Genomic DNA, 22,851 nt, shown 5'->3' with positions numbered 1-22,851 from the left:
GAAGAATAAGATAGAAGAGTTTTGGAAAGGGGCCGTGGAAATGTGGCAGGGGGAATAGCTTTCCACTATTTTTCCGCTTCTTAAAAGAACATCATTATTGAATTTCTGTTACATATGTACATTTATTGGACACCTTAGCCATGAAATACATAAGGCGGTGTGAAATACAGAATTATAGAACTCTATCTTTTATGAAAACAAAAAACAACAACAACAATCTGATGATTGCTGAAAGAATCAACATTCTTTAAGGACTCAGTACTTAAGATTACTGTGTGCATTATCTCAGAAGTAAATCCCTGAGTTTGGTAAGGTTTATTCCTAGAGGTATGTAAATGAGTGTAATCAGAAGTTCATACTTGCTTTCAAGGCCACATATGACTTCAGCTCCCTTTCTATGACCTTTAAAATTTCAACATCAGAATATAGAGGCAAATACTGTATTTTTTGCACTATAAGACACACTTTCCCCCTCCAAAAAGTGGGTGGAAATGTCTGTGTGTCTTATGGAACAAATATTTCCTATTGCTGTCTGTCGCTACCGCTGCCTGTTGCTGCCGGCCTTTGCTGCTGCCTATTGGCAGTTGGATCGGCCTCCCAGAATACCACCAATCAGCTGTTCCAGGTGGTGGGGATTGCCGCTGCTGCCTGTTGCTGCCATTTGCTGGTGAATGGCGGCAATGGTGATAGGTAGCGGCGATCCCCGCCACTTGGAACAACTGATCAGCGGTATTCCAGGAGGCCTATTCAACCACCGATAGGTGGCGAGCGGCGGCAATAGGTGGCGGCAATGCCTGCCACCTGGAACAGCTAATCGGCGGTATTCCAGTAGGCTGATCCAACCACCAGTAGGCAATGATGATAGGCAGTGGTGGCGACTGGTGGTGATAACTGGGGAATGCTGGTGAAGGCTCCAGCGTTCCCCAGTGGACGCAGCAGACACAGAGGAGGCAGCAGTAACACTGTTTCTGGTTGGCCAGCCCGTTGATTGGTGGGGCTACAGGAGGCTGGGATCCAGCTGTCGCTCAGCTGACCGATGGTGGGCGCAACGGAGCAGAGCCCTGACAAGCCATATGCTGGGGCTGAGAGGCACAGGCAGATTTTTGTTTTCTTGTTTTCCTCCCCAAAAGCTAGATGCGTCTTATGGTCCGGAGCATCTTATGGAGCAAATAATACGGTTGTTGATTTTTATGGTGCAATGAAAAAATAATGATATTTAACAATTCATAGTTAAATATGGTTTTATGCACTTAAAATCCCACCTATACTACTATCTCCCCAAATGGGAAGAATAAACCCTGAATCCTACTGCCTGGGAACTCATAATTCCAGTACCTCATTTTGTGTGATTGCAAAGAGATTACTCATCTCTGCATTAGAATATCATTACTGCTCACAAGTATAAAGGTGCATTAGAATGGCACTAATCTGGAAAAAACAACCGCCCAATTTCCTTTCAGTTTCTTGACCAGTACATACAAGGCAAACATACAAAACAAAAGAACAGAAATTCATAATTATAAATGGCCCTGGGGCACTTACTGCAAAGATTTTCCATTGTATGAGATGTTACCCAGTTTATTGTGGTTCAGTTGGGTTAATAAAAATTCCTATTTTCAAAAATGAGAAAAATTCATAACTTTTGTGAGTATTGCATACAGTGGAGCGGTTGAAATTTACACACACACTATTCAAACCAAGAATAGAAAGAAGATATTATAGAAGAATATACCGTATTTTTTGGAGTATAGAGGCCACAAACGCGACACACGGAAGCCAAAAACTCAACATGCAGAGGGCAGCGAGGGGCTGTGGCGTTCCCCACAGCCTGGAACAGCTGATTGGTGGTATTCTGGGAAGCTGATCCAACCACCAATCAGCTGCTGTGGTGAATCAGGCTGCAATAATGTGCTGAAGCTGACCAGGCTGTTTGCTGCAAGGACGCTAGCCAGATGAATACTGATGGATGCTGGTAGGCAGAGGCAGAATTTTTTTTTCTTGTTTTCCTCCCCAAAAACTAATGTGTGTCTTATACTCTGGAGCGTCTTATACTCTGAACAATACAGTAGTTCAAGATCTCCTTACATCTTATTTCTTACTCCATCATGTATTGGCTACATATTAATTGAAACTGTGCAAAATTCAATTATTCATTCTTAACACAAATGTGCGGATTTTTGCAAATATTCCAGATACAGGATTCTTGCCATAAAATCAAGTTTCCTCATCCTAATGCCTCTGATGTTATTCTCCCATATTTTGAATAGGATACATCGAATTGTCAACTGTCAAAAGATGAACCAATTGGATCATCTTTTCAGAGACATTTCCTTATCCGATTCCTCAGTGTCTTCAACAATGACAGAACTTCTAATGTACTGCCTTCACTGGAAAAAAGATGTCTCTACCTTGAAACTCAGCTATGTTGAACTGTAAAACACAATCATTTGCACAGAAAATTAGTAATTTGTGCAGAAGGATTTTACAGAGGAAATCAAAATGAAATATTTATAAGGATGGCATCTTAAAAGATACATTAAAATAGATTTATGATACTTTCAGGGACCTGTGAAGATAAATATTTGACAACATAACTAGAATTTAGTTTAGAAGATGTTCTTGGCAGTCTTTGATTTTTGGATATTATCCATAACAGTAATACGCTAATTTTATTTCATTCCAAACCATAACAGTTTATGGTTTTTATATTTATTGAAATATATTACAGAAATACAACCTGTTGCTCACTTTTTGCAAAATGCCATTTGTTTTGTTAGAACCCAGACAAAAATGGACTTTGATTTCTTTCCCTAGATATTTTTCTTTCTATATGAAGATTCTGTTTTTGCAGACTTTCAAAATGTCATCCGTGCCATGTGTCATTCAAATATGGACAACTGTAGTTTAGTTAATTAAATAATGGTCATTTTATCTTTACATACCATGATAGTGATTGATTGGCTCACACATTACACAAACCATGGATTAGTTCAGTCATAATGCATAATTATCTGAGTTTGTACAACAGATTAAGCTTGAACTATCATCTGCAAACCAGTATCTGAGTTCACATAATAGACTGAATCCAAACCAGAGAAACCACATTATCTGGATCCATTTCAGTCTTGATTGGGCCATGTTATGATACCAAGGCTGCACTGAGCATATTTTTGGACAAGCTCTGTAGGATTTGGGATGGAGGTGATGCACTCAATGACTTTCAGTACCATCAACTATATCTGGTATCTAGACCAGTTTTGGGGTTGAAGTGGGACAATATATACAGTAGTTTTCTTCAGCGGGTGATTCCAGTTAATCTTGGTAAGAGAGTGGGACAGGGCCAGAGGTGGGTTGCTGCCGGTTCGGACCAGTTCAGGTGAACTGGTCCTTCCGACCACCTGCTGGGCCTGCCTACCTGCCCTGGTGCTATCCCGTCCTATATATCTCACTCTCTGGCTCGCTCGCCCCTCTTACGCAGCCCAGCTGATTTCCATGCCTCGCCTGTTCTACTCGCTGCAACTGCCCGAGAAGGTGTGCTGGAAGTCGTGCACATAAAATCACCGTGTGTTTGAAGCCGCGCGCAAGCATGGAAGGTGCACGCGCAAGCTGACCTTTTCGGTTCTGCATTAGGCGAACCGGTTGTTAAATTATGTGAAGGCCACCTCTGGACAGGCCTAACTTTAGATCTCTGTTGTGTGGATTGGCTCAGAATTTGGATCTCCCACCAGTTACCTTTAACATCTAAATGAAAGCACATTTGGTGGCATGGCTGTGGTATCATCAGTATGTTGATGATAATGTAGTTATACATCATCCCTGGCTGTGCGGGTGATCCTTTTGAGTGCTTGCCCAGAGCTGGAGACTATGCAGGTTTGAATGGAGATGAACCCATTCTGTTGGCAAGATGGAGTGCCTTAAGAGTATTAGCTCTCTGGATCCAGAGAAATGTCATATTTGACTCTTGACTGAGTATGTATGTTAGGAAATGATTATTACCTAACTTATTGGGTTGGCAATATATAAACCCTCAATATAGCTTTAAGACTGCTGTATGTATCATACTGTGTCCTGATTGGTTAGCTCTGTAGCCAATGTCCTTAAGAGGGAGCTAGAAACATGGTTTGTTTGTCTTTGCTGTTCTTGCTCTCTGATATCTCTGTATGCTACTGTTTGCAAATCCAGAAGAACTGTTTATTGTGAATGACTACGACGACTGGTAAGAAGACTTTGTTATTGGATTAACCCTGGACTGTCGTTTTGCTATCTCCTGCTTTATATGTGTATGATCTGGATGGTTTATTGGACTGTGCCTTACTAGTTCCTGAAAGTAAACACAACTTAGTGTATCTGTGTGTTGGCTGTGTTTATTCGTAACTACTCTCAATCGCTTTCATTTGCACACCCTTGCTACTCAAGGGTTACTCTGTGAATTCCTTAACAATGTACTCCTTTGGACAGAGTTGGCATACCCCTGAACTCCTTGAGTCAGCCAGAGTTAAGGTGCAGCTTTTTTTAATTAATGAAATAATTAATTTAGAAGACAGTTTATGTAAATGCTTTCTTATGTATAACTATATTTATAGTTTTTCTAAAATAAAATGACTCGGATAATGAAATTAACAATAGGAACTTTTTTTCACTTTATTCTGTTGTAATAAAAATGGTTAATGCTGTGACATAGCCAATCATGTATATTTTTAAATATCAAATTTACACAACCTGCAGACTAGCTTATATTAATCATTTTGAAGATCCTGGGATGGATAGCATTGCAAATTGATGTGCATTTGCAGTCATTTGAAATAATGTGTTTGTTTGAGCATAAAATATGATGATTTCACCACAGGTCAAGTAATGATTAAAAGTACAATGATTATTTTTGAAATGTTTATGCATGTGCACAAATGTATTATATCAAGTAAAGAAGGCAAGATACTATGCTAGCTATACATATGAAAAAGCACTTACTTGGCACATAGGAAATTTTTTTTTAGACATATATTGTTTTTAAAAGGGGGCTGGTTTTTAAATTAAAAATATGTTTGAATATAGTGTGAAACCTAGCAATAGCATTTAGACTTATATACCACCCCACAGCATTATACACCACTTTGTGTGATTTACAATGAAGAAGTATTTATATGCATATTGCCCCCAACAATCTGGGTCCTCATTTTACTGACCTTGGAAAGATGGAAGGCTTCAGCCCTGGCACGATTGAAATCTAATTGCAAGTGCAATTGAAATGCTGAATATTAAAAATCGTTATGGATTTGTCCCCATTTTTGTATGAACATCAGCTTAGCATAAATTCTCTGACTCCAGCTATTAGAGACACCTTAGGTACTTTATTAAACATTACAATAACAAAGCAAAGAAACCTCTAAAAATAAGTAGCCCAATCCTTAGAAAAGCAAGCATCCTATTTGCTGTCAGGATATTCATTTTTTATAAAATGTTTTGGCATCTTAACAATATCACTGTAGGGGGCAAAGCAAGATTTTATAGTCCCCACTTTAAAATCTGGGTGCATTAAAAATTAAGTAGATTTGTTGTGCACTCTTAAAATACATAATGCATGCATTGTTTTGTAAAGCAAAAAAAAAAAAGTGTTGTCTTCATTGGTAGTTTGTTGTCAACTTCAGGCATATGATCCTTTCAGCCTGGGAAACGAAAGAAGGCTGCATTTCTGATTTGTGGTCTAGTCTGATCCTAAAAGCTCCCTAACTAACATATATGTCAGCGTTCCAGAAAAAACCCAACTCCAAGTAAGGACGCAGAAGCAAACATTTTCCAAAGTTCTCTTTACTTTAGAATAGGCAAACTGGCACATCTGGGAAAACCCGAATCTGAAAAACCCAGGTTTTCCTTCAGTAAGTCAAAGCTTCCAAAACCATCCCCTTTTCCCCACCAGTCGGTCACATGCTCCAATCAACGTCCGCTCCATCTCGATCCAGCCCCCTGACCACTCCTTCTCCAGATGCTGGGTCTCCCTGACCTTGACCAATAGGAAGAATGCTATTATGTCTACTAACAACCCCTCTCCTTAATCCCCCCTCCTACTTTCCCACACACGAGCAGCATTGGAGCTTCCAGCCTAATATGGCTTCCAAAGCTGACAATATAATTCCTCCATTTTCTTTTGGAAGTTAGTACAGTTATTTATTTGAAAGCTTGGGGGCTCGAGCAAGAAAGATCCTGTTCTTGCTTCCTTCTTGAAGCTGGAAGTTTGGGGCTCAGGTACACTCATTCCTTCAACGTAGCATACAGAAATCTAGCTATTGAAACCTTGGATTGTAATACATCAGCTTGTGAGATCCAATATTCTTTGTCATTTAATATTTTATAATGCAAAAATGAGGTACATATATAGAATTCTATTATAAATCTAAAAAGAAATAGGCATACATTTTCCCCTTTTTACTTTAGTGCCTGGTTTAGTGCCTTGAATAATTGAACAGTTACACTCTGCTTGGAGATTCAGTCTTCCGACCCCACATCTTGTATATTCTAAGTTTCAAGTTTTTGTCAAATCTAATCCAGTAAATTAGCATCTTTTTATTTTGAGAATTACAAATTGTTTTTTCTGAACAGATCCTCCACTAAAGTTGAGATAGAGAACAAATTAGTTTATCATTGAGGCATTTAGCTATTGGTAGTCCTCAATATCTTCATTTAATGTTCATGTCTGGTTTGGTTCTGCAACCCCACAAGACAGACAGAGACTTCAGAGAATAATTAGAACTGCAGAAAAAACAGTTACTACCAACCTGCCTTCCATTGAGGACCTGTATACTGCACGAGTCAAAAAGTGGGCTGTGAATATATTTTCAGACCCCTCACATCCTGGATATAAATTGTTTCAACTCCTACCCTCAAAACGACATTATAGAGCACTGCACACCAGAAAAACTAGACACAAGAAAAAATTTTTCCCGAATGCCATTACTCTGCTAAACAAATAATTCCCTCAACACTGTCAAACTATTCACTAAGTCTGCATTACTATTATTATTAATCTTCTCATCGTTCCTATCACCCATCTCCTCCCACTGAATGACTGTAACTTGTTGCTGTATCCTTACAATTTATATTGATTGTTTCCTAGTATGATTTGATTGCTTATTTGTACCCTATGACTATCATTAAGTGTTGTACCTTATAATTCTTAACGAATGTATCTTTTCTTTTTATGTACACTGAGAGCATATGCACCAAAGACAAATTCTTTGTGTGTCCAATCACACTTGACCAATAAAGAATTCTATTCTATTCTATTAATGACAATTCAGTATTATAACAGACTTGGAAAGGGTGCTTTACGGCCCTGAAACTCTTTCAGACATCACAAAATGTTGCAACTCCCCCTCACTGGTCATTTGACTGCTGTCTGAGAGCTTGGCAACCTATTTGCACTTACAACCGGTTGTCAAGCGCTCCACAATCATGTGATTGCCATTTACAATCTTCTCTACCAACTTTCCCAGAAAGTCAATGGGGAAGCCAGCAGGAAAGCTGCTGCCTACCAAGAGAAATCCCCCTCATCTCTGGGAGCTGATTGAAGGAGCTGCCTGCTGAGGGGAGCTGAATACCTTGGCGGGATGCAGAAATGGAGCTGAAATTTTGTTCCTGCACCTCACCAAAGGGAAGGGAAACTGAACTCTTCGGCGGCTCTTTTAGCCAGTCCCCAGAGATGAGAGGGAGCCAAAATCCAAGCAGTGAGTGGAGAATCAACATGATAAGGGGAGGTGCGTAGGTGAGGGAGGCCATGTCAAAGGTCTCCATTCAGGACCTGAAATCTTGTATGGATATTGACAGGGAGGATTTTCAGTTCCTGAGTGGAGTGCCCCAGAGTTCCCTCACTCCCCTGAGGGATCCCCTGCTACCTTACTTACCTGTGGCTCCGTCCTCTTAACGACCCGCTACTCATTTAAAGACCACAATTAGGATCATTGAGCAAAGCAGTCACAGGGACATCTTGCTTTACTTTTACTGTAATCAGTGACCACAATTGTGGTCCCAATTGTGGTCGAGGGCTACCTGTATTCTGATCAGCTTCCTGTACTTAAGTACTGCTTAGACATCGTTCTACTTGCTTTGAGCGTCTTACCTTCATCAGTCCTAAAAACCAAATAGAATTTTTTTCTTCCAGTTAAAACTGGAAATACGGAATTGTTGCCTTATGCCTGCCTCTTCCATTATTTTGTTTCACAGATTCTCATCATAAATGGATAGTGCCTTTTATTAAAGCCTGGTTTTGGCAAAGAGATGAATTCTGTGTCCAGTATCTTCTGTCTGACCAGAACCCAAAGGCAATGTTTAATATATTTTTCTGTGATAGCTTGTAGAGTTTTGACTGCAATTAAAAATAGATTAATTTTCCCTCAATAATCTCAGTTGACAGTCTTAATCTTTTACTCTAGTAGAGCACTATAGTCTTAATGTCAACCTGTTTGTTCCTAGTCTTTTCTCTTTCAGCATTTGACTCCTCAAATTACAACTGTTGTAATTTATTTGTTATATATATATTGTCTGCCCTGTGGGTAGCAATTTTAATAAAGAGTGGAAGGGAACAAACTTGTTTTTTTTTATCCTGTTCATATGATTGAATGAAGTGCTCACCTAACTAATTTCCTAGCATAGTTTATCCTCTGCAGTGGCATTTAAATAAATGATTCACAGGATAATCCTATGCAAGATTTCCCAGAAATAAATCTCATCATGTCTGTTAACTGAAGAACTGTAGTTCAGCATTTTAGTGATTAGTGGAAATCATCATCCTGTTTGAGATTCTCTCATGTGGCTGTATTTTTTTTCCCTTTCAGTTCTCCACTCTAGCAGGATGCACAAATGACTTTATCTGTTGTTAGGGATAAAGAAGAGAAAACACTGTAGTTTAATGCAAACAAAAGGAATAAGATTCCATTTTGAGCATCATGCATAATACAAATCCAGCTAGTATTTATTTATTTACTGAGGTATCGCTCAACTCCCAAATGACTCTGAGCAGCTCCAAAACGGAATATAAAATGAATAAACAAGATGCAAATGCAATTCCTCAACAACAAAAAAAAGCATCTACAAACCACATTCCACAAAGGGCTCCATCCACGGTTAACTCAAGACCTTGGAAAACAGTTAAGGATTTCAGGAACATCATCAGGGTGGGAGCCATTCAGATTTGTGCGGCAGAGAAGGCACACTTTCTGGATCCTGAAAGATGACACTGTTTGATCGAGGGACCTGGAACAAGCCAACTTTGTCAGGTTGTACTGGTTAGGCAGAAACCAGGAAAGATAGGCAGTTCTTCAACAACCTGACTTTATGCCATGTAAGCATTGTGGAGAATAACCAGCCTTTTGAATCATACCTGAAAGTATACTGATATCCAGTGCATGTTTAGGGGTATGACATGAGCATGCCAAGGGATGCCCATCACTGCCCACACCACTGCATTCTGAGGATGTTTCAGGACCTGTGCTTCAATAAGCACAGATCCTGTTTATCTCAGTCCTTTTCTCTCTCTTTTTCAGAAAATATGCTTTTTATACCTTAGTGTAAAGGTACCCTTGTTCAGTCGTAACTGACTCTAGGGCAGGGGTGTCAAACTCAAGGCCTGTGGGCCAGATCCGGCCTGCGGGGTGCTTAAATCTGGCCATGAGGCCAGTCTGGCGGCCAAAACGGGGCATGGAGGGTCACACATGGACCCCACTTAGCCCCTTTTTTGTCTGGATGGTCTCCTGCAGCACTTTGCTGGCCAAATGGGGTGTGGGGGGCCATGCCTCATTTTGGCAGGCAAAGTGCTGCAGGAGGCATCCATCCTGTCTCCCCCTCCCTCCCCGGCCCACGGTGGAGACCTACAATGCTGATCTGGCCCTTGAAGAAATCCAGTTTGACACCCCTGCTCTAGAGGGTGGTGCTTATCTTGATTTCTTAGCTCAAGGAGTCAGCCTTGTCCGAAGACACTTCCATGGTCATGTGGCCAGCAGGACTATAGGCTGAGATGCAGGGAACCTATTACCTTCCCCCAAAGTGGTCCCTGTTTATCTTTAATCACTGCTATCTGATTCTGGTATCCTATTATTGAAACCCTGGTCACAATGCAGACATTTGATTAGACATATGAAAAGGACTTTTATTAGTTTCTGTCCAGCTCAAAGTTTTCTTTTAACATACATGTAACATGTTGCTCTGAGGATGGTTCGAAATAGAACTTCTGCTGGGCTGTTGCTGCTTAATTCTTGCTTCTCCTTACTGTTGAAAATTAGTCTTGTCATTATATATACCGTATTTTTTGGAGTATAAGACGCACCTTTTCCCCCCCAAAAAAGAGGGTGAAAATCTGAATGCCTTTTATACTCCAAATGTAGCCCCGCCCAGCTTCTCAAATGGAGATTTCAGAGGCTGAAAAAAGCATCAGAAACAAAGCTTCAGAAAAGCAGCCCCCAAACAGAGCTTCAGAGGCTTTTTTTCTGAAGCTCTGTTTCAGAGGCTTTCAGAGGCACGAAAAAAAGTTTTCTCTGAAACAGAGTTTCAGAGGCAGAAAAAAAAGCAAAAAAAAAAAACAAACAAGACACAGAGCTCACAACCCAGGAACCTGTTGCTAAAATTCAGCTCTGGGAACAGCTGATTGGGGGTATTCCGGGAGGTCGATCCACCTGCCAATCAGCTTTTTTCTTATTTTCCTCCCCAAAAACTAAGGTGCGTCTTATACTCCGGTGCGTTTTATACTCCGAAAAATACAGTAATTGTAGAACATAAATCAAAGCCTTTTCAGGAAGACAAATGACTGTTAGTCCAATTAATTGAAATGTCTCATCTTTGATGCCATAGATCCATCTAGTCAATCAGAAACAGCCCAGAAGCTGATCCCACCAGATGCATATTAGTAGTCCTTGACTTACAACAATCATTGGGACTAGAACTATTAAGTGTGCCCTGCTTTATGACCTTTTTAGCTATAATTATTAGGTGACTGACGTGGGAAAAAAAAATGAAGAGGCATAAAAGTGCATTTATCACATTTTTCTTAGAACAATTAGCTGAGCTCTTCCTTGTTTATCATTATTTTAGGGAGTAAAATCTCATTATTCAGGTTAAATGGCCGTGTTGGCACTTTGCAATAAATAAGTGGGTTTTGGGTTGCAGTTTGGGCACTCGGTCTCAAAGGTTCGCCATCACTGCTCTAGCCAGTGTGGGGGATTGTGAGGGTTGAAGTTAAACACATCTGGGCACTATCAGGTTACTGGAAATAAGAATACAGTTCAAATAAACATTCCAACAAACTCTATTTTGATTGCAAAACCTCTTGGTTTTCAGCTCTTTAGACATGATGTCACAAATTCACCCCTGCTGTTTTAGATGGAAAGTCAGTCTGTCAGTGTTTACAGCTGCGGTTAGAAATAGAAAACTCTTGTCAAGTGATAAGCAGTATGACTGACAAAACATGTCAGGTGAAATGGATAAATAGTCTCTGCACATAAAATATGTATAGGCAGAAATGAAAAGAACATCTTAAGTCTTCTGAAGTAAGTGCTGGCTTTAATATCTTAATCTCCAGGAGCTTGATACATTTTTTCAGCAGCAAACTTTTATTATTGGAAGTGTTGGTGGGTGCTATCGTTGGTATCTTCTTGTTGCTCTGAAATTTCCTCTGATGTACGGTATTTTCCTGTGATTTAATGGATGTGTTTGGAAGGCCAGCAGAAATTTCCCACACATGAGAATTTCATCAAGCCTCTTTTCTCTTTTGGAAAAGAATAATAATATCAAAAGCACATTCTACATTAAACTGAATAAGAACGGATAGAAAAATGTAAGCATTTTTTCTATGTAATATTAATTTATATAGAACAGCTATAGCAACAGGATCTTGCGAATCTGATTGCAAGATTCCTTCTTTCCCTCCTTCTTGGTTTATCTTCAGGAGAATTGGGAAGGGGGGCTATCTGTGGTATTACCCTAAACCACTTTCTTGGCCTGGGCTCAAGTCTCCCTTTTCTGATTTTTGCCTCTTCTCTTTGTCCTTCAAGACTACTGTTCTGACCTAGGCTCCCTTAACAATCAGGAGGCAGGAATTGGTCCCGGCAAAACCTCTTTTATTTATATGACTGTGAATTACATTCATTCACAGTCAGCAAGGTTTGTCCAAACAGTTTTTCAAAGGAATATTTCTCAACACACCTTATCTTGTTTGGCAAGCTGCCACGTAACTTGTTTCCAACCGCAGTACAAGGCAAAACTTAGCACAGAGTCTCTCAGAGTCACGGAATGAATGAATTGTTTCCTGCAAAAGCCCGCTCCCTGTTCTCTCCTCTTTTATTTCCTATGAGAGGGGCCAATCACCTCCAAGGTGTGGCTTTACTCCGAAGTCGACCCTGCTTTCTGAATTGTTCTTGTCTTCTGGCAGCTCTGTGCATGCACACACTGGGAACGGGCTCCGGCTGTTCCTCTGCCTCGCTGCTGTCTTAACTCCCTCTCTGCTTCCAACACAGAGCCCTCGTCCGAGTTTTCCCCAGCCCCCAGGACTGGCCCAAGTTCCTCCCCAACCTCCTCACTGTCCAACTCTGCTGCCAGCTGTGCTGGCTGCCGGCGGGCCACAGCAACTACTCTCTTTACTCAGTACATGTACTTTGTGATGAAGTCGACCAATACCCATGCCATTCTCCCTTTTGCCAGCCCCACTCAATGCTGGATTCCTGGCTGCCCTTAGTGCTAGTGTTGACTTGGCTTCACCTTCAGTTGTCAGTGCTGGAAGCTGCCTGCAATTGCTTGGCAATCTCTAAGGTTATCTCTAAATGTTCAGAAACCACAAGCTCAGAGAACGAACCCTCACCCCACACCCAAGCTACAGATATTCGCCACTATTGCAAATATCTAAGGCTTTGGGGAAGGCCATCCTGGTGCCTGTGGTTCCATTGTCTGACCCATTTTCCTTCTTTCTCCTGGAAGAATTTTTCCCCTCGCAGAGCAGAGAGATTGCTTAAATAAGCTATCTCTTCCCAAACTGCTCTGCTCCCCTCAGAAGTTAATTAAGACCCTCTGGCTGGTTTGTGCTGCTATCTGAAATTGGCAAAACCTTAATAAGCTTCACCCTCCAGGCTTCCTTGTGTTGTTGTCTGAAGTGACTTACTCTCTTGTAATCTCTTCCTTTCCAATCAAAGTAAATGGAAATATTAATTTCCCCTAGCTAATTATCCCAGAATGGAGGTGAGGATTCCAAAGGGGGGGGGGGAAATGAAGAAAAGGGCTGTAAAATAGAAAACATCCTTTTTCCCAGCTTCCTGGTGAGCTGAGTTCTGGAATGTAAGTTTCCCCAATTACATTGGGCTCTTTAAGTACTTGGGTGATTTCTTAATTCTGTAATTTTTTCCATGATTTATTATCTTCCTAGTATCTCCTTTACTGTTCTAGTTCTTTAGTATCCATCCTATAAATTCTAAATTACATGTGGACACACACAGATTAATGGAAACACCTGGCTTGTCTAGTCTATGTTGCTGCTAGACTGTTTGTTTTTATTTATTAAATTTATTTTGCTGCCTGTCTAACCACAAGGTAACTCTGGGCAGCTTAAAAGCATAGATAGATAGATAGATAGATAGATAGATAGATAGATAGATAGATAGATAGATAGATAAATAAAAGATGGGAGGGAAAGAACAGGATGTACAGGGGTGAGAAGTGATCCGCTATTGGTCCATCAACCATCTCCAGTGTGATACTTCCTCATTGGGGACCCAAACCAACTGGCAGAGCCAGGTTTTCTGCTAGATCAGGGATCAGCAACCCGCGGCTCTGGAGCCGCGTGTGGCTCTTTCATCCCTCTGCTGCGGCTCCCTGTTGCTGATCGGCTCCACAATTGATAGAGCTTTCATTTAGGACAGGTAGAGGAAAAAGGATGCCGTGCTAGGAGGAGACTCTGTGGTGAGGAAACCGGACTTTCAGTCAGCAGAGGAAAAAGGACGCTGCGCTAGGAGGAGACTATGATGGGGGAACCGGACTTCTGGTCGGCTCCAGAATTGAACAGGGGCTTCTGGTTAGGACCTTTGAGGCTCTTTGAGTGTTTAAGGTTGCCGACCCCTGTGCTAGATTGTTGGTGGTTGGACTAAAATAGGTGCAGACCGTGGGGATTAAACTCTAAGAAATTTCTGCTGCAACCATGTCTCGGGGCTCCCTTGCTGCCTTCTTGATGTCTGGGGACTCTCTGTTTCCATTCTCCTGTTACCTTGTTAGGAGGCTGCCTTGCTACTTTGCAAAGTTTCCTTCTTTGTTCTGAGGATCTGCTGCGTTGGCTCTTCCTTCCATTCTTCTAGCATTCTGTTTTCTGCTGTTTTTCATCAGAAACGCTTGATTATCTAGCAATTATATAGATATGTTATACTTTCAAATATAAAATCCCCATGAAACATTATTAAGCTCTTATTAAGCAGATATTATCTTATCAGAATGCAATGGCAAGAAAATCAGATAAAGAAGAGAAGAAGTGAAAGAGGCTGGGGTCTTTCCTGAGCCATTGGGAGAATCCCCATGGAAGAATTGAAGAATTGTTGGTCGTGTGGTCCTACGTGCTCTCTGAGCTTGGTGGTTTTCTTGCAGGTGTTTCATTACCAAATTAGATATACATCATCAGTGCTACAAGGGAGTGGAGTTTGCCCTTATTTTTCTGTATTTCTTAATGGCTTGCCTGTCAGTGCTGGTGGGGGTGGACTTGGTGGTTCCTTGATTAGATTGTTTACTAGTAACTTGCGTTTCTACAGTGGTAGTTCCTTGATTGGGGTATTGTTTCCTTTTTTTAAAATTTGATTTATATGCCGCCCTTCTCTGGAGACTCAGGGCGGCTTACAATGCGTTAAGCAATAGCCTTCATACTTTTGTATATTTATACAAAGTCAGTTTATTGCCCCCATAATCTGGGTCCTCATTTTACCTACCTTAGAAAGGATGGAAAGCTGAGTCAACCTTGAGCCTGGTGAGATTTGAACTTGCAGTAATTGCAGGCAGCAGATGTAAGTGGATGTTAATAACAGTGCTTTAGTCTGCTGAGCCACCAGAGTTTACTTGATTTTGGTTTGTTGTTAATCTTGGTCTTAATCTCATACAGGGGTTGATTGCTGTTTTGTTCTTTTTGTTTCCTTTTGGGCTTTTGCATTGTCTCTTTTGAGTGGTATGTAGATGTTGTTTCTGTGCCTATTGATGGCTTATTTGTTTGAGTGCCAGGCCTCCAGGAATTTTCTTCCTTAGACAAGACATACCCAGTTCCCTCAACCCAGTTCCCTCAACCCAGTTCCCTCAACCGTTCATCGCTTGCATAAATCTCCAGTCCCCGAATCCCGTTAGTTGTTTCTGAGATCTTTTTGATGTGTGGCAATGGGATGTGGTGGCTCAGTGGCTAAGATGCTGAGCTTGTCGATCGAAAGGTCGGCAGTTCAGCGGTTCGAATCCCTAGTGCCACGTAACGGGGTGAGCTCCCGTTACTTGTCCCAGCTTCTGCCAACCTTTGCAGGTAAAAAATGCAAATAGAAAAATAGGGACCACCTTTGGTGGGAAGGTAACAGTGTTCCGTGCGCCTTTGGCGTTGAGTCATGCGGCTACATGACCATGGAGACGTCTTCGGGCAGCGCTGGCTCTTTGGCTTTGAAACGGAAATGAGCACCGCCCCCTACAGTCGGGAACAACTAGCACATATGTGCGAGGGGAACCTTTACCTTTACCTTTTAATGTTATCCCTTTTGCAGCTTATGTTGGTTGTGCTAATGGTAGGTTAAGTGGTAAGGGACTTTGATAAAGTTGCATGAATATCCATTTTGTTGGAAGATATTATATAAATGCTCTTATCTCTTTTCCGCTGTTCAGGGTTGTTGCAGTGTGTTTATGCTCGTCTAAGTAGTGCTCTTACGCAGCTTCTCTTGTGGGAGGTTAGATTGTTACCTTGGTAGTAGAGCACTTGGTTGGTGTGGGTAGTTTTTCGATAGATTTATGTTTCTAATTTGCCATAATTGCCTCTGCTGCTATCTAGGAAGGGGAGTGTGTTGTTTTCTTCTTCCCTGGTGAATTTTTTCTTTTGAAAATGATATGAATAGTTTCATGTGTTTTCTCTAAATGGTTCTTTTTTTATTATGACAAAGGTGTCGTCTACGTGCTGCATCCAGAATTTGAGTTGTATGCGTGGGAGTGCTGTAGATTCCAGGTGTTGTATGATGGGCCCAAGCAATGAGTCCTAAAAGCAGTGATCCCATGGCTATTCCTTTGTTTTGGTGATATATTTGTCCAATAAACTAAAAGTATGTTGTCAGGCAAAGGTTGATAAGGTCCATGATTCTGGGTATTTCAATGTTGGTGTATTTGGATTAGGTTGGATGTCCTGTGTAGTAGTGCTATCATGGATTCTTTTGCTAGTTTTGGGTCTATGGAAGTGAAGAGTGCTGTGACATCAAATGAGACCATCTTCATCTATGGTCAAGTCTTTGATCTTTTGGCTGCACTGTAGTGGGGAATTAATAGAGTATTTACTTCCCTTTGTGAGGTGCCCAAGCTTATTTATCAGTTCTTTAGGAATGTTGTAGGTTGGGGTTCCTGATAACTATACAATTGGCTGGACAGAGATATGTCTGGCATATGTGTTTTGGGCACCATAAAAATATGGTAGGTTGGATCCACTGCTTTCATTTGCCACTGTTCTTCTTTAGTGATTTGACCTTTTTCTCAATCCAGTTGTCTAGTTTCTATATTGGATTGGTGCTCACCAGGATGTAAATTTCTTTGTCTTCCAGTAATTCTTTGGCTTTTTATATATATTGTGATCTGTCCATGATCACAGTGGTTTGGCCTTTGTCTGCTGGCAGGAAGATAATTGGTCCTAGTTAACCAAGTATTTCTGAAGAACACTTTTCATTGGTCCTTCTTTACTCTGATTACACATTTATAGGCAATGTTTTTTTAAAAATTTTAGATATCTTCCAGTGGAGCTGGACGTGCCTTGTTTAAATGTCATAGAACACACAAGCCTTGGGGATCTTGCAAGAACGTTTAAAGCTTTCTCCGTTTCTCTCACCACCCATTCTTGTTATGTCAGATTCATTCATTGGATTCAGCATATTGACAAAGAACAAAATGGATTTGTTAGGGTCACTGCTTCACAAAGTGAAGCATGACTTTGGTAGGCAATGGGGCCTATTTTGTAGTCCGCTAATAAAGCGTCTGTAGGATTTACAGTCTGCCATCTGCTCCTGAAAAACCTTTGTTAGTGTGAAGTGATCATGCAGTTTGCATGCAAGATGTGTGTGTTGTGTGTGTGTGTGTGTGTGTGTGTGTGTGTTGGCTTAGATGTGGAAAGAATTAAACTGCGCCTCTGTATTTATGAAGAAATTACAATCTAATTTGCAAATATGCCAAGGATGACAATTCTCAAAGCAAACAGGCTTTTAAAAATTCTGTTTTTAATCCAATCAGTTAAGTGCCATATTCATCTCTGCATCTTTTTAAAATCCTCGCATTTGCTTGAAAGTAACTTGAGAATGGTTTGGGTAGGAGAAATTCATCACACATCTAAAGTTCTTGGCTAAAAATGTTGAAGTTATTCAGAATGTTCTTTCTGTGTGCGTCTGTTTGAGGAAAAAGGAATAAACATCAGTTACTGCTCTGACAGATATTTTAAGGCATACTATCTATATGTAAATAATTGTTGCCTTTAAATTCTGATTCTAATATAGAAAACCACAGATATAATTGGAAGATTGGAAGATAATTGGAACTGGAGATGCAAATTCATCTTATTTCTTTTGTTCTACCAACTCTTTGAGATATTTGCCTTTAAATATGTGCCTTCAAACATATATTTGGGGAAAAAAACATACAGCTTAGGCTTTTCAGCCTAATGCCCTCCAGATGTATTAGGATTGTGGAATTCTGGAAGTTGTAGTCCCAACACAATTAAAAGGTGCCAAGCTAGACATATTGTTGATCTGTTTTATCTCCTTACATTTATCCTCTCACCTTTTTCTGGTTTGCGTATTCAAAACCACCTCAGCTTTTTTGGGTATTAATTTGTCTAAATCACCATGTTCCTCCTATCCCAATTATGTCACTGAAGTTGGGAAGCCAGTACATTTCAATAAATAAAATTATTGTACTCTGTTCATAACAATGTGAGTCACCCTCTGGGTTAGCTGATGTTGGCCTTAATACACACTGAGTTCTTCCCAAGAAGACAGGATGTCATAATATATTGGCATAGTATATGTGTAGCTCCAAGCAGCCTGGCCTTGCAATTGACAGATGGAAATTTTGTCAATGTGCAGATTTTCCAAGTGCCATCCAGTATTTTTTTTATTTTACTGATAACCACTGGGACTACTATGGCCAATTTATGCATAATCTTTCAGTTCCGATTTTCAGAACTTGTTATTTTGTCATCTTCTCTAATCCATTGTTTTCTGTCCTACTATCCCCTGGTATTGCCTCATCAATTATCCACACTTCTTTTCAATCACATTTATATATGATGTGTTAATAAGATAAAACTTTTTATCAGTCTGTATTCAGAAATCCCACAATCCTTGAATCTGCTTGTTATAATTAATGAAAGAGATTGGCCAGAGAGTGAGGATAAAGAAATACTATTTGTCATGATCCATGATTTTTTTTTTTTTAATTTTTTTTAAAATTTGATTTATATGCCGCCCTTCTCCGAAGACTCAGGGCGGCTTACAATGTGCTCAGCAATAGCCTTCATCCTTTTGTATATTTATACAAAGTCAGCTTATTGCCCCCACAAACTGGGTCCTCATTTCACCTACCTTAGAAAGGATGGAAGGCTGAGTCAACCTTGAGCCTTGGCGAGATTCGAACCCTGCAGTAATTGCAGGCAGCTGGTCTTAATAAGCTTAATAACAGGGTGCCTTAAACCCCTGTACTAACAAGGCTCTTAATTTATGATTAATTTATGTCAACAAGCATGGGTTGTTGGGGAGTAGATGATTGAAGGAAAATATATATATTGTAGGCAAACACTTGAATAGCATTTGTAAAATCAAAGGGGAATCTGTATAGATCTCTTATGTTCAGATTCTGCTTGTGGATATCTCAGAAGCATCATGTTTTGGGTAGCCATTTCAGATCTTCAAGAGGGCTAATCTTATGTCCTGCTATTGTTTATTTTAAAAAAAACATAAATGGACTCAATTCAGCAGTTAAAGGAAGAAAGGTCTTTTATAAACTAGAGAAATTAAAAATTTGATATAATCTGTCTACAAGAAGTACATATTAAAAAACAATATGAACAATTATTGATACAACCAAAACTTGGGAAAATTTTCACATCATTGCCACAATGTAAAAAGAGAGGAGTGGTCTTATATATTAGAAATACAATACCAGCCGAACAAATATATGAAGATACAGAAGGTAGAATTTTGATGGTGGAGATAACAGATAATAATATGAAAATTCTTTTAGTAGCAATATATGCTCCAAATAATAATCAGACGTCCATTTCTGATCACAGTGACAGCAAAAGGTGAAATGCATCTTATATTGTCCTAACAACACATAGAATTATGTAAAAAGGAAGAACTTGTGTTAGAACATAGACTTTCTCCCTTGATCCCTTCCCCCATTTTACTCCTCAGGCATCTTATAGGGGCCGTTATTTCCTTATATTAATATTTAATAGTGTTTGTAGGGGGAAGTGCAGCCAAGCTTTGCCTAATAATGTACATATTCTCGTACTAGCAAATTATAGCTGTCTCTAATTGAGTTGATTGTAGTCACCAAATGAGGGGGCAAAGACAATTTCACAAAGCTTTCATACGAAATGCTTGGGGCAGATTTTAAAGTGTCTGTAGGAGAATATGAGCTCTCAAACACTCACATTTATACAAATTGCCATAGTCCAGCTCTTGGCCCCACTACAAATGAAACAATAGGCGCCCTTCATATCTTCTGCAAATGCTTTGGCTGCTTGATTGTGTTGCCGGAATCTGAAGATCAAAGCAGACAAAATTATTCTGCAGTCATCAGAATCTCTCTTGGCATTCCACATCCAGTTTAAAACAAAAAGGAAGCTTCTCATAACCGATATCCCATACTTATATCCTTCAGTTGATCCCATACTTATATCCTTCTTTCCTTTAGTCCACATTTCTGCTGTGGCTTGTGGGTGCTGTGGCTTGTAGGTGAAAGAAAAACCAGAAAATGCCAACATGATGCAGCTTTTGCTCAGCATCAGAGCGGATTTGTTTAGATTAGATGCTGAGGAGGGATTAGCCCACATATTAATTTTTCTACAGTTAGCCCAGTGCTAAATCTTTATGAGGTCTGCCTTGGGAATTGAGGATGGGAATCCACAGTGTGGCAGCTGGGATTTTATTGCAGAAATGCAATGTGTTTGTTCTTGGAGATCAAACCTGCACGTTTTAGCATCTCCAAGCTAATTATGTAATCAGGGCTATAAAACAATATAACCAGTGTTAAATGAGTAATGTAAAACCATTCTCATGGGACATGAAAAGCCACAGGAAACTAATATTTTCAGCATGTGCCTGAATGGGAAGAATGTCAGAACATATTTTATTTCTGGGGGGGAAATATTTCAAGGAGTGGATGATCAAAGGACTGCTTCTGGCTAATGCAGAATGTATATTAGCAAGAGACAGGAGGACCTTAGGTGAAAATTACAGTGATTTGGGCCTATCTTCCCAGGAGAATCTTTAAAGCATCCTATTTTGGAGTTGCTCAAGGTTAATTCCAAAACCTTCAGTCAGATATAGTAACAAACTGCTACAGGTATATATAGGTGTACAATTTTTTTGTTGATTAGTGTTGAAAATTGTTGCAGATTTTCATTCCTTTATTTAAAAAAAAATACTGTTATTTGAAACGGAGGAAATGGGAGAAGAGGAATCTTGTTTGCTTGCTTGAGGATCTATGGGTCATTAGTTCCAAATCCAAATTATTTTATGCTTGGTTTAATTACTCTAGTTTGAGGGTAGGTAACTTTTTCATTCCTGAGTAAAAGAAGATGCTCTGGTGTAATAAGAATATTTTAATATGAAGCTTAATCATCAGAATGGTTTAAGCTTAAGACCATAAACACTTAAATAAAGCAGAGCCTCTAGATTTGTTACATCTTGAGAATAATAGTTTAAGAGGGGAGTAACAAGGGAAGCAGTGGCTAAGACGCTGAGCTTGTCGATTGAAAGGTTGGCAGTTCAGCAGTTCGAATCCCTAGTGCCGTGTAATGGGGTGAGCTCTCATTACTTGTCCCAGCTTCTGCCAACCTAGCAGTTCAAAAGCACATAAAAAATGCAAGTAGAAAAATAGGGACCACCTTTGGTGGGAAGATAACAGCGTTCCATGCTGTTTAGTCATGCCGGCACCATTACCATGGAGACATCTTTGGGCACCGATAGCTCTTCGGCTTTAAAACAGAGATGAGCACCGCCCCCTAGAGTCGGGAACAACTAGCACATATGTGTGAGGGGAACCTTTACCTTTAACAGATATGTATTATTTCATTTTATATTATATTATATTATATTTTATTTTATTTTATTTTATTTTATTTTATTATTTTATTTTATTTTATTTTATTTTATTTTATTTTATTTTATTTTATTTTATTTTATTTTATTTTATTTTATTTTATTTTATTTTATTTTATTTTATTTTATTGTTTATTTTCTTCCCATCTTGTAAAAAAAAAATGACTGGACAGCTATTGGATGCTGTGCAAATAGAATGCCCCTGTCTTTTCTCTGTCATTCTCGAATTCTGTACAGAACAAGGAATAATGAATTTAAGAGCAAATTTCAGTGGGGCCAATTACCCCAAGAACTGTAGGATCCTCTTCAGTAACTGCTGTCTATGTCGGGAGAGCTTTAATTTGGATTTCTGCATGGTATAGGAGGTTGACATGGAATGTCCTCTTCCAACTCTGTGTCTGGATCTTGTTTATTGAATTGATCCAAGTTTGTTAGTACAATATACTGTAGATTCAAAGAAAGAAATAACCAAACAGGATGACTTCACACAAGCTTTTAAGATTTAAAAAAAAATAATCTTACCAAAGTTAAAATTAACCAAATGTAGCATGTGTGAATATGGATGCTATGTCTTTCATTGATCTGGGAAAGCATTTTGTGGTAGCCGCAGCCTAAGTGAGATTGTATGTTCTTATATGGGAGCATATAAGAGCATATTTTGGTGTTCCTCTGCGACTTTTTGGCTTTTATGGCATTTTGATGCCTCTTATGACTAAGTTCTGACTCTTGCACTATGACATAATGTATTGGTTTACCCAAGTTGCTAAGTCGGAAGGAAATTGACTACACTGTAATTTAGGATTATATTTGAATCCAGTTGTTATAAATGCGGAGTGTATTGTTGGGAGAATTTGGCAACAGTTATGCATTCAGTTGCTTCCTAGTAAGTGAGCTGTAGGTAGCTGAGTTTATGAATCCATTACTTGCAGCTAGGGAAGAAAGTTCTTTTTTTCCATTTATTTTCCATTTCACATTTTTTTTATTCCTTTAGCAAGGCAGATAATAAATCCGCTTAGTGGATGTGAAGTTCTAAATGCATGTGGAAAAAACAATAGATCGTAGCCTTTTTCACATAGCTGACAGGAGGAGAATGGCTGATGATGTGGACATTCCAGGTTGCTTAGCTCAATGAGAAGTGCAGTTTGCGAAAACAATGCCCATGGGACCATCATATGTTCCTGAAAGTCCCTAGAAGGCATAAATCAGAAAGGAAATGATGAATTACATTGCTCTATAAATCTACTTTCTGAAATGTGCTATTGATCCTTTGCTCAACCATTAATTTTCCCAGAACTTCATATTTGTTGGA

At 39.6% G+C, this 22,851-nt stretch overlaps 1 protein-coding gene and 1 long non-coding RNA gene across 3 annotated transcripts in view; one reads left to right on the top strand and one right to left on the bottom strand.

Moving 5' to 3' along the window:
• The window catches only part of DENND5B (DENN domain containing 5B), a 125,687-nt gene that overhangs the window by 9,320 nt on the left and 93,516 nt on the right, over positions 1-22,851 (top strand). The gene's annotated exons all lie outside the window — the stretch shown is intronic.
• On the bottom strand, positions 17,419-20,179 carry LOC117655770 (uncharacterized). The gene is made up of 3 exons (XR_009623202.1): positions 20,088-20,179; positions 19,871-19,979; positions 17,419-17,603 (listed from the first exon to the last, which is right to left on the bottom strand). It is a non-coding gene; the product is annotated as an uncharacterized LOC117655770 (long non-coding RNA).

This window comes from Pantherophis guttatus, chromosome 7, assembly GCF_059756535.1.
Source record: "Pantherophis guttatus breed Tessera chromosome 7, ASM5975653v1, whole genome shotgun sequence".
NCBI classification, from domain to species: Eukaryota; Metazoa; Chordata; class Lepidosauria; order Squamata; family Colubridae; genus Pantherophis; species Pantherophis guttatus.
This window is presented reverse-complemented; position numbering and strand designations above follow the sequence as displayed.